Below are 12480 nucleotides of genomic sequence, written 5' to 3'. Positions count from 1 at the left end.
TGGCAGTCCTAATATTATAGCAGGAGATTTTAATGAATTTCTTTCAATAATCAGCAGATCAAGCAGTGGAAAATCAGCATGGTGACATAAAATTTGAATATAACAGGCCTGACTAATGGATATACATGTAACACTATACCGATAGTGGAAAATACACATTTTTTCAAGCATACATAAAACACATAAAAATTTGCAAAATAGTAATTATTACAAATTATTGCAAAAAGGTAATTACTATATTTCAAAAATTCAGTGCCATATAAACATCACTCTCTGGCCACACTGTAATAATTGGGAATCGATAATTAAAAGAGATTTAAAAAATGTCATATTTGGAAATTTTTAAAAAATTTTAAATACAATTTTATGCTGATTAGATACACATATCTGTCACAGTCAACTATAGGGCTGAGAAAGTACAGGACACCCCTGGCATGGGCAGAGCATTTCTCTTTCACAGAGAAATAGAGGGTATAAAATAATTTTACTGTAACACTTAAATATGTACTTCATTACAGTGGAAATCACTAATGGAGTATCTATATCCTGTAATGAAGTTCATTATCCTTTAAATAGTGAATTCTAATAATATTTTCATATAGAGAAATTTAATGTAATCTATATACATCATCTTAGGTTTCTTTCCAAATATATACACAATTTCTTTATAGCAAATTCAATGGAATCCATGTCTTTTTTTCTAATAATGGTTTATGTAAATATGATACTAGAAATCAGATTCCCATTCCAGACTGTGGGCTTCTTTAGAGTAGTGAATATATCTGCTTTTTTGCAAGTTACACAGGGATGTAATGAGAATGACTGACGGAATAAATCCTACATATTTAGAATACTATTTTTATTAAGTGTGTTGTGTGTATATCACAACACTCATTTTAGTTATTTCATTCCATTGTTCTATTTCCACCATCTCATTTTAAAATCATCAGTTTGTTCTATTGTCATGATTTGGACTTTATAAAACCACAAAAAAGGCATAATATTATGGTTATAAATTTCATCATTTCTCCCTACTGATGGAACTAGGTATTGTAATTTAATTAAAAGTAATAAATGCCTGTAAATTTTTAAATGATTAACTTTCATAATAGTGTTTCCTAAATTAACTTACTAAGTCACCCATCTAAATAACCCAAATTCAGAAAGCTAGAAACAAAAATTCTTGGTAAATCATACCATAAAGGTTAAAATTATTCAGTATCAAAAAAGTAAAGTCAAATAATTTTTTCCCTCAAAAATTCTACTTGATATCCTTAAAAATACATAAACAGACTACTAAGGGACATGATGGAATTTTGAGGAGGTCATGAGAACATTTTTTAATCTTGATTTAGGTGGTAACTAAAACTTTTGAAGTCTGTCAAAATTCAAAGAATGGTTCACCTAAAATTGGTGGATTTTACTATATGTGAATTATACTTCAGTAAACCTGAAGAAAAAAATACACATACACTTCATGCTAATTTTGAACTCATATCTGTCTACTTACAATACCCTTACTTTTTCCTGCAGTAAAAGGCCACTCTTTCAAATGCCATTACAATGTTACACCTTCTTAATTCTTCCCTGAAACCTCAGGAAGAACTGCTTACTCTCTTATCTGTAACCTCAGAATATTTTGTTTCTATCACTAGTGTATTATTTATTATACTGTATTATAATTCATTTTTTATGTCTCACATAATAGGACTTTTTGTTTTTTGAAGGCAGAGAATGTTCTTATATTAAAAAAAAACTTTCTAGTACAGTACCTAGTACATTGAAAGCTCTTAATTTAAGTTTACGGCATCATTATAGATACTTGTGTTCAAGAGAAGTTCTAGCAGTTATTAAAATGACTGCCCAAAGGTAACTTAAAGAAAAAAGAGTACTGGGTTAATATCTGACTCTGATAACAACAGGCAACTGTCTTTTTCTGCACCATGATGACAGAAAAAAAAGTAGTGGTCACCTAAAAATTGTACACAAATATTATTGGGAAACTAATTAAATAACTCTCCTAAGTGCAATCTGACCAATGCTTTAACAAGGTTACAGTTTGAACCACACCAATCATCTGGTTTGCAAGATTTCCTGCTGGACATCAACACCAACCACTCGTTAGACCCAAAACCACCTTGGGAAATAGCTGTGGGTAAGATTTACACAGACCAGTAATGGACTAAATTACTGGTTCAGTTGAAACACAGGTCAGAAGCATATATATGACAGAAATTGGAAAGTCAATAAAAAGAATTATACATCAAACACCAGCCCCCCTCCTCAAAATTTAGCTGAGAGTTTTAAGACTCTGAAGTTGTAAGAAGACTTAAGAAAGGCCTGGCAATTTCTCACACAAACCTTATAAATTACCATGAAATAAAAATTGGTGAAAAACATCTTGGGAAAGATTATCATATCATCAATATCTTTTAGATAGGAAATGAAGCAAAAACATCAAACACCTTTGACATATTTTCTTAAAAGATTATATATCCATCTAAAGAAACAATGTAGAAAATAAAAAGATAATGCCTCTTTCTCTACCTTGTGCAAGATAAACATATTCCCTAGATAAGAAGGGGAATTTCTTCAAGCAAAACATTTTTGAGAGTCACATAAAGCACGTATTTTTAAATACCACGTACTCTATTTTTCCCTCTAAAATAAACTATATTGGGGTGCCTGGGTAGCTCAATCGGTTAAGTATCTGCCTTCACCTCAGGTTATGATCCCGGGGTCCTGGATTGAGCCCCACATCAGGCTCCCTGCTCAGTGGGGAGTCTGCCTCTCCCTCTGCCCTTCCTCCTGCTCATGCTTGCATTCTGTCTCTGAAATAAATAAAATCTTTTAAAAAATAAAGTAAAATAAACTATATTTCTATGATGTACATGAGGGCACATACTAAACACTGTGAACGAACATGAATGAGCACATCATATAACAAAAATACAGTATTAAGTAGTAACATCAGTAAGAGAGTGCTTGACAAACAACAGTGTTCCAAAGGGTTCAGCCCTGGTTCTGTTTAGTTTACTAGTAGGAACAAATAGTTTTCAAATTCTGTCCAATAGAGTACTAGACATCCCCATACCAACCTCAACTACAGTCACTATACCCTTACTGGTCTTATTTGTTATCAAAGTCTTCAATAGAAGCTTTAATCTAAGAAAAGGTTTGACGGCTGAAACAAATTTGCTAAAGTAAATAACAACATAAATTCACACTTTTGGTTCAGCATGACAGGTAAAAGCTTGAAAATCATCACTCTAATTTTTAAAACAAGAAAAATGCTTAACAAACTAAAGATCAATGCCTTAGATCCATCAGAGAATGGTCAAAGGCAAACTGCCACCCCAAAATCTACAGTGACAGACAAATCTACTGAGTCACAGCCAAGATCTTCTTACCTACAGCAGAAACTGCTGGAGACATACACTGGTAGGAACACTGAAATGCTAAATTTGCAAAACTGCTGCAAGCTGAGTGAAAATGAGTATGGGAGTGAGAACACTTAGGAGCTGATGTCTTAGGGGGTTCCTCACAATTTGTGGGGGTTTTCCCCAAGAAACCCATCAGGATCCCAGTGTGAAGAGCCAAGACATTTTCCCTCAGGGCTCTGGCAGGGTGAGTAGAAAAAATATCCATTGTGAAATATGCCCTCAGCATTCCCCATAACAAAAGACTTTCTTTACCTGAAAAGACTTTATCCAAGTCTTATAAGATGTTCCACCTGAGGAAAGACATTACCAAGATTCCAGCCCCCTCTAGTCTTCTTGTCTCACATAAAGGAAGGGAGAAAAGACAACAAACACTTATGAAGGTCACAGATCCTCTAAAAGACTGAGATTTAATCATAAGATTATAGAATGCTTTCCCTCCCCAACACCTCATCACCAAACCAACAGGGCTATAGTTTATTGACAGCAGATAACAGCTGAAAGAGCTGTTAAGATGCAGACTCTACCTAAGAAGGATTTCTTAGGGAAGCCACAGACAGCAGGGGAGACAAAAACAAGGACCTTTAAGGAATCTGAACCATCTGGCAAAGTACAGAAACAGAAAACATTAAACACAGCTATTCACTCCTAGCCAAATTAACAAAACCTCCCACTAAAAGTCTATTTACCTCAATCCTTATTACATGATACAACATGTTAATCCTTTAGCCAAAAATCATATGGCATGCCAAAAGGCTAAAAAGTCTAAAGGAACAAAAACAGCATTGTAACCAGTTTCAGATATGACAGAGACTTTGGAATTTACAGGCTGGAAATTTAAAGTAAAAATTGTTAATATGTTGAGGAATCTAACTTAAAAAATAGATAACATGAAGGATAGGTGGATAATGTGCAGATGGGAACTCTAAGAAAGAAACAAAAGGAAATGTCAGAAACAGAAAGACAAAAAAGAAGAATGCCTTTGATGAGTTAATCAGTAGACTCAACCTAAGCAAGGAAAGAATCATGCATGACCATGCTGACAGGCCAATACAAACTTCCTAGCCCGAAGTGCAAGGAGGAGGAAAAAAAAAGTAAAGTAAAACAAAAACACAGACTAAGGCGTAACATGTGTAACTGAAATACCAAAGGGAGAATAAGGACAGAATGAAGAAGAAATATTTGAAGTAATAATCACCAATTTTCTAAAATTAATGACAAGCACAAAACCAGAGATCCAGAAAACAGAGAGAACACCAAGGACTATAAATACCGAAGGAAAAAAAAAAAAAAGGAAAAGAAAACTCCATCCTACATGTATCATAGTCAAATGACAAAAAAATCAAAGAAAGTAGGAAATCTTGAAAAAAGCCAGAAGAAAAAAAACCACTTTATTTATAAGAGGGAAAAGATAAGAATTACAGTAGACTTCTCTTTCTGAAACCATTCAAGCTAAAAAAAAAAAAAAAAAAAGGAGTGGAGGGAAATATTTAAAGTACTTAAAGAAAGAAAAAAAAATCAAGAAGAACCAGAAATTTGCCATACCACATATTAAAATATATATTATAATAAAACATAGTATAAAAATAGAATGATATTTATGCAAGAAAAAAAGAACAATTTAATCCATGAGAATAGAAAGCCCAGAGACAGACCCAGGTATATGGGAACAATATATGGTAAAGAAGCCCCACAAAACAATGCGTAATGGGAACATTATTAATGGTTCTCAAACTTTTGCATGTATCAGAATCACCTGGAAGATTTGTAAGAGATTGATGGGCCTAAGAACAGAACTTCTGATTCAGGAGTTTGCGGTAATGTTCTATAGAGAACTTGAATTTCTAACAAACTCCCAAGTGATGCAGATATTGAAGCTGCTAACCCGAGGACTCTATTTTGAGAACTATGGCCATAGTGTTGTCAGGAACTTAGCTGATCTGCAGAGAGTGTCTCAGGTATGGGTGATGCTGATTAAGCAGCAATGGCCAAAAGGAAAGTAACAGAGAAGGTTTTAACCACTTACTGTGATAGTAATAAGCAAGGGGCTAAAACCAGAGAATGTGCTGATTCCTCCCATCCCTCCCTCCCCTGCTTGCTTCCCTTCCTCACAGAAGGTGAAGGCCACATGAATCAGAGCAGAGGTACAAGTAATTTCCCTGCTTCGGGAGTCCTGAGCAAAGTCCTGGTATTTTTAGGACCTTGGGGTTGGGGGAGGAGGAGTGGAAAAGTACTGAATAACTGAGTCAGAGTGGGGAAAACTGTCTTCAAGGTTTCTCCTCTTCCTAAGGAGGAGGCTTAGGCAGAAGCACCGGAAGAAGACAGGTGCTCAAGACCTTAGATAAAGAGGAAAGAAGGTGCCGGGGCTAGAAATGCAAATATGTGAAGTCCACAGCTAGCCAGGGGGATCTGAACACTTGAACACGACTCCCTCCAAAGACGACAATGAATTGGCTGTGTACCAAGTCTAGTGTGGGGAGTGTAGATTTTTTCCTGCGAGACCTGACAGGTGAAAGCCTTTGCAATCGCCTATGGTCAGGCCTGAGAAATCACACGTTTTTACCAGAAGCCAAACTCAAGTATACGCTACTAGGAAAGGGGCTCATTTCAGGGAGAAAAATGAAAATGGGTAGTACATCATAGTAGTGTAAACAGAAGAAGCTGCTCTGGAATAGCTGGAGGCCGCTGGCACTCTAGAGCCTTCTATTTACTCCAGGTCCTCCTCCTACTCTGAAGAGAGCTGACAGGATTACTACTTTGGGCACAACTACAAATCGTTCGTGTAGCTCTGTTTGAGGTAGTCTGTTCCTTTCATTCCAGTAATATCTGAAGTAAAATGTGAATATTAGATGAATTAATACGGTAAAATGTTTAGAGCACGTACATAGTCTATAATGTAACTGTACATGCTTTTTTGGACAGCTACTTGTGGTAAATCTGATAATTTATAACCTGAACTTTAATTCTCACCTCACTTATTTATTTCCTCCGTCATTGCCACTGACACTATTAAGTGTTCCAGCCTTTACAACAGCTAAGACGCAATAAGCATAGATGGAGAGCTCATAAGCATCTATGAAAAAACTTGTGAGATGCCTAAAGAATCACCATTTCTTCAAACAGACTTGAAAGTACTTCAAATGATGAGAATTTAAATGCAGAAGATTATTTCAGAGTTTGATTCAAATAACCTTTCGGCCACTGAAGCAATGCTTTAAGAGTCCAAGTAATAAAACTACACTTCATCTAACATCAAACTTGTGATTCATGAGCTTTAATCTCAAGGTACCAAAATAATGAATAGTTTCCAACCTGAATTATGAAATTCCTTATTTGATAGAGCATTGATTGAGTACAAAGATTGTTTTTTAAAGATCTTCCTCATGCTTCCTTTTCCCATCAAAGTTATTACCATTTAAAATAGAATATATAAACATCTCTGAGCAAAGAAAACAATTTAGTGTGTAGAAATCAGTATTCAAGATAACTTTTCTACAATAAGTAGTTATCTTACTATCATTTCTGCTATTTTCTATTAACAGGAAGTTAATAAAAAGTACTTTACAAGAAATTAATTCTACCCAAAGCATTAATTTTATCCATAGCAGATATTAAATATCTGAAGATATTTCTGAAGAAAAATATCCAAGATTTTGGTTTACAGACATAAAATCTTGTTTAAAAAGAAAAGGCTGTCAATGTAAAGACAGAAATAGTTTTAAAAAAATTTTCCCATTAAGCACTGGAGTAAACAGCACACCGCTACATAAAATATTCTCTTAACATGTCCTTTAATTTAGTAAAAGATGTTTATGTTTCTAGACAAATGAAGACATTCTAGGTCAACACAACGTCAACTACAGTCATGTCCATGTCTATCTAGATCCCTATTCAGCAAATGCACAGTAAATGCAAAATTCAATTTCTAGAATCACAAAAATCTTGGGATCAGAAATGAATTTCAAAGACAGTTAATCTGACTATTTATCCAATGCTTGAAACCCCTCCAACGTTCACATACACAGTATGTATGTATGTATGTATGTAGATAGATAGATATACTATCCATTAATTTATTGTCCATGTAATGACTAGGTTATTGCAGAGAAAAGAAATTTGCTACCTTGAGGAACACTGCTCATTTGCTACTCCTGTTATTAAGATGAACCACATGAAATAGCCATTTTTATAGGTAGAAATGGTCTAATATACCTGATTTCATATCAATGTCACACAATTAGGTGAACTCTAACACAACTTTGTATTTTCATGTTGAGTTAAAATGTTTCCCTCTAGTTTCAATACATTGACACTAGTTCTATAATGATCCAAAATAAATCTTTTATCCATATAACAATTTTCTAAATTGGCAAATTATTTCAAATACTTTCAACTGCATTTCATATTTTACATCTTCGTGTCCCTTCAACTCTTTATCCATTATCCTTTAAATGTGTTCCAATATTCCAGTATAAGATTATTCTTTTGTAAGTATGACAAGCAGTATTAAAGGGAGCTGTGTAATATGAATTCAAATCAGACTGGGACTCTCCTCCTCCCAGATTTTTAGAAAACTAACTTCAATTACATCAGATTAAAATTACATTATTTTTAAAACTTACTGTTAAATAACACTCCTAAATGTTAAATACATGTGGTATAACTAAGTCTGGCTACTAACTCTGTACAAATGCTGAAGTTAAAATTTAAGTTTAAGCCACTAATATTTATTACTTTTGAATTTCACTTTGGATATAATACCACAACTTCAGCCTTTTAAAATATTTTAAATACAACTTCATGTCATATCAAATGTGAAAATATGCTTTCAATATTTTCATCCAAATCACTGAGAATACTGAACAGAATAAGGATGAAGATAGTACCCTGTGGCATTCTACTATAGATCTTTCTTTTAAGTGGATATCAATTCATATATTTATGTATTTGGTATGCTCATTTAATCAATTTATCTATCCTTTGTCCCTCATATATTTCATACTTTTGTTTATAAATTGATCTTGTGAGAGACTTAGTTTATTAAAGTTTGGATAACTTCCTGCTCCATTTTCCTTACTACCCTAGTAAATCTGTCCCCCAAAAGGATAAGTTTAGCCTGACAATATTTTCTTAGCAAATCAATCCCATTTCTGGAAGTTACCATTCTTTCTTTAACAATCCATTCTGGAATCATTACAAGAACCATCATTATAATTACCAGTTTGTGAAATATTCTTTTTCAAATTTAAGAGTACTTATCCATTTGTCGTCTACGGTATTCAGATTATTCTTTTAAAATTCCTCAAAAAGGACACCTGGGTGGCTCCAGTCATTAAGCATCTGCCTTTGGCTCAGGTCACAAGCCCAGGGTCCTGGGATGGAGCCCCGCATCAGGCTCCTTGCTCAGCAGGGAGCCTGCTTCCCCCTCTACCTGCTGCTTCCCCTGCTTGTGTGTGCGCAGCACATGCTCTCTCTCTCGACAAATAAATAAACTCTTTAAAAGAAATAAGTAAATAAAAAGGAAAAAAATAAATGCCTCAAAAGATAAAAGAAAATGTTTCACAGTTTCTGTTTGCAAATTCCTTGATCACAATTCACCTAAACAGGCAATTATGTACATCTTATCAGGAGGCTGCTGCACAACTGCGATCTTTTCACTACTCTAAGGCTTCTGTTCTCCTTTGTGCCCTTTTCCAAAAAGAGTCATCTTTGTACTGAGAGACTAGTAAGGGTAAAAAGAAAAAGAAAAACAACAACAAAAAACAACACAGGAATTAGAGAAAAAAAAATCAACGGAAGTTAAGAAGTTCTGATTTCTCCTTATCATCATTGCAAATATTTCCCCAACCAATGAGGAGGACTATTCTTTCCATGGCTTTCTTAATATGAACATTACTTACATTATTTTAAATGAGCATGATGGTGTGTCTTTTCTCTCAAAGAATGCATTCAAGACAAATAGAAGGTAAAAGCTTCTTCTTCTTTTCTGTGTAGTAATTTCAATTTAAAATTTCCCTTTTTTATTCATTTTCTTAAATTTACTATATGTGGAGAATAAAGAAAAGTGAAGTGTGTGGTAAGAGAAAAACAATTTTATGGCTAGCCACAATCTGCTAACATATCACTATATACATTTGGGACAATAATTAGCAGGTAATAAAAATGTGTTTTTCCTGGCAGATAAATGATCTCAAGGCATACTTTTTTCTGCCTATTTTATGAGAATGAGACTCAACTGATCTTGATGGTGTACTAATAAGAATGAATTCAAATAATAATACCCTAACTTTTAAAAAAGTAATAAAATTAGTGTTGTTATTGTTTCATAACCATTGTTCATAAATTAATTAAAAAGAAAAAAGAGCTGGTAATATGTCATTAATTCTTCTAAAATTTGTATTTTGATACCTACTTTTTTTTTTTTAAGATTATTTATTTATTTATTTGACAGAGACAGCCAGCGAGAGAGGGAACACAAGCAGGGGGAGTGGGAGAGGAAGAAGCAGGCTCCCAGCGGAGGAGCCTGATGTGGGGCTCGATCCCAGATCACCGGGATCACGCCCTGAGCCGAAGGCAGACGCCCAACGACTGCGCTACCCAGGCGCCCCTGATACCTACTTTTTATATAATACCCAAATTACACTACAAAAAATAATTACCAAGAGAATTGTAATGGATGAACTTTTGAATTTATGAGAAAACTACACTTTGACTACTTTGATATAATTACAGTATTTTTTGGAAATGCACAGTAAAGTAGACAACCAGAATTCCTCAATATCTGCCTAAATCAATCAATCACAGTCAACCATATGATTTACAGAAAGTATTTGAAATATCCAAACAACACTCTTCTAAAGTGATAGAGCTTAATAACAGTGATAAATGCAAATACAGGTTTTCAGCACTTTCAGGGACTATATAGCCAGACAAAACTCCAACAGACAAGTAGCACAAAGCATGTTTAGAAAAGCACAACAAACACTTAAGCATCCTTAAAAAGTTATGGTAATCTCAAAGATAAGTAAATACAAATTTACAAAGTGCATTCTCTACAGAAACAGAACCAGTAGGATACACGGAGAGAGGTAAGAAGAAAGAGAGAGCAAAAGAGAAAGTGAGAGGAGGAGGGGAAGTAGGGGACTGGGGGATTGATGTTGATTGATTTTAAGGAATTGGCTCACACCGTAGTGGCTATCAAGTAGGAAATCCTTAGGGCAGTCACCAGTCAGATTGGAAACTCAGGCAGGATTTCTGTGTTACATTATTAAAGAAGAATTTTTCTTTTTGGGGAAACTGTAGTATTTACTCTTAAGGCCTTCAATTGATTGGATGAGCCCACCCACATTATGTGGGTTTAAGTGTTGTATGTACTGTTAAGGAAAAAATTATTCTGACACTTGTTAAAACAGTAAGAAAGACTGTGTTCAAGATCATTGTGATATATGCCAGAATTGTTGCAATAGGGTAAAGAGATCAGCTCAACTTCAATATAAGAACAAGCAGGGATTTATAGCCAGGGATGCAGGTTGAGGGAACTGGTTGATTTGAAAATTAATATGAGACATCAAGGGTAGGGGGAGATTCTTGCTAAATTGATATAACAGGATTCTTGCTAAGGGTTAGCCAAGGTGTTTCGATATCAAGGATGGGGGATAAGGAACTTGATCAGATATCAAGGGTTGGGGAGATTCTCTCTCATCTGATTTAGCAGCATTCTTGCGAATACCTGGCTATGCAAGCATGTCAAGGATAAGCCCAACACTGAGACCTAGGAAAGAAGGGAGTTTAGCTGAGAGATGTCTTGTCCATACTCATCAGTACCCAGACACACCAAACTAGATCAATGATTATATACATAGTTATTATATAAGTGATATTATGTATATGAAAGATTATAGACATATATAGTCATATATAGGCATATATAGACATATAAAATGCCTCTTCCTCCTGTTGGCTTTTTTCCCCCCAAGCAGAAGTTGCCCCACAAGGGGAATTTTACTGATGGCACTAGTTTATTTCCCTCTTAAAAGACCAAATGCAACCAAATGAAGTGAACATAAACTCCAGATTTTATTATCTTCATAATATAACAAAATATGAAGCGTAGAACTGGATCACTTGGCCCTTTCTCTTATCTCCTCCCAGTTCGAAATGTTGGCATCTCTTCACAGCCTGCATTCTCTTAGATCTGCAGTTGGGCTCAACACTTTCAAGCCTCAGCACAATCTTTGTAGTTTTAGCCTTTTCCAGAAAATCAGCTTAGTCTGCCCACCACAGCCACTCTGCTTCCTGTCACTAACACCGGGAATGAAGAGAATCTGCCTTTCTTGTACTGTGTTACTCTGTGGGGCTGGTGCTTGCCACACTTCTTGCAGGAAGTCCACCGGGTTTTAGGAAATGTTCACCATGTTTGCGAGAGCGCTATCGGCACAAAAGCCTCTTGGTTTTGATCTTTATTTAGTTATGTTGCTTTGGTGGCCTTTGTCTCACCTTGTTCTATGCTTGCATCTGTATCTATTGAGCCTCACTACCCCTCTGCAGCAGCCCCTGGCTGAGAACTTATACTAAGGATATAATAGGAAAACACGTGTGTGACCTTGTGGGCTCTGGCATAAATGTCAGAGCCAAGCGGCCGGGAACGCCCGGCTTGTCCAACAGTTGGGAATGCCCAACTCGTTCAGGGCAGAACACTGCTGAAACTTGATTGCTCTTGACAATAGCCCACGGGGTCCATAGAAACATGTTTAAGAATAGGCCCCATTTGCTGAACGTTACATCATCTGATCCTCTCACCTTCCCCGTGATGTACTACTATTCACTAGGATGTAATATGAATCACTCCCTTGATTGTCTTTGATTGTTTATTGCCAATAAATACGTGACGTTGCAGCTGTTCGGGGCGATCGCACTCGTGGTGGTGGCGCACCTGGCGGTCATCCCCTGCACCCACACTCACTTTCACAAGCTAACCTGTCTGTGCCTCGTCCTTCTCCCAAATCAAAGGCCGTGGCGCTGCAGGCGGTTCCAGGGCACC

The 12480-nt window shown here is 35.7% G+C and overlaps 1 protein-coding gene and 1 pseudogene across 6 annotated transcripts in view; both read right to left on the bottom strand.

Annotated features, from left to right (window-relative positions):
* Nucleotides 1-12480, bottom strand: part of CCDC91 (coiled-coil domain containing 91) — a 313500-nt gene that overhangs the window by 94939 nt on the left and 206081 nt on the right. The window lies entirely within an intron of this gene.
* Nucleotides 10740-12383, bottom strand: LOC121105442 (annotated as a pseudogene).

The sequence above is a fragment of the Ursus maritimus genome, unplaced genomic scaffold (genome assembly GCF_017311325.1).
Source record: "Ursus maritimus isolate PB19 unplaced genomic scaffold, ASM1731132v1 scaffold_26, whole genome shotgun sequence".
Taxonomy (NCBI): domain Eukaryota; kingdom Metazoa; phylum Chordata; class Mammalia; order Carnivora; family Ursidae; genus Ursus; species Ursus maritimus.
This window is presented reverse-complemented; position numbering and strand designations above follow the sequence as displayed.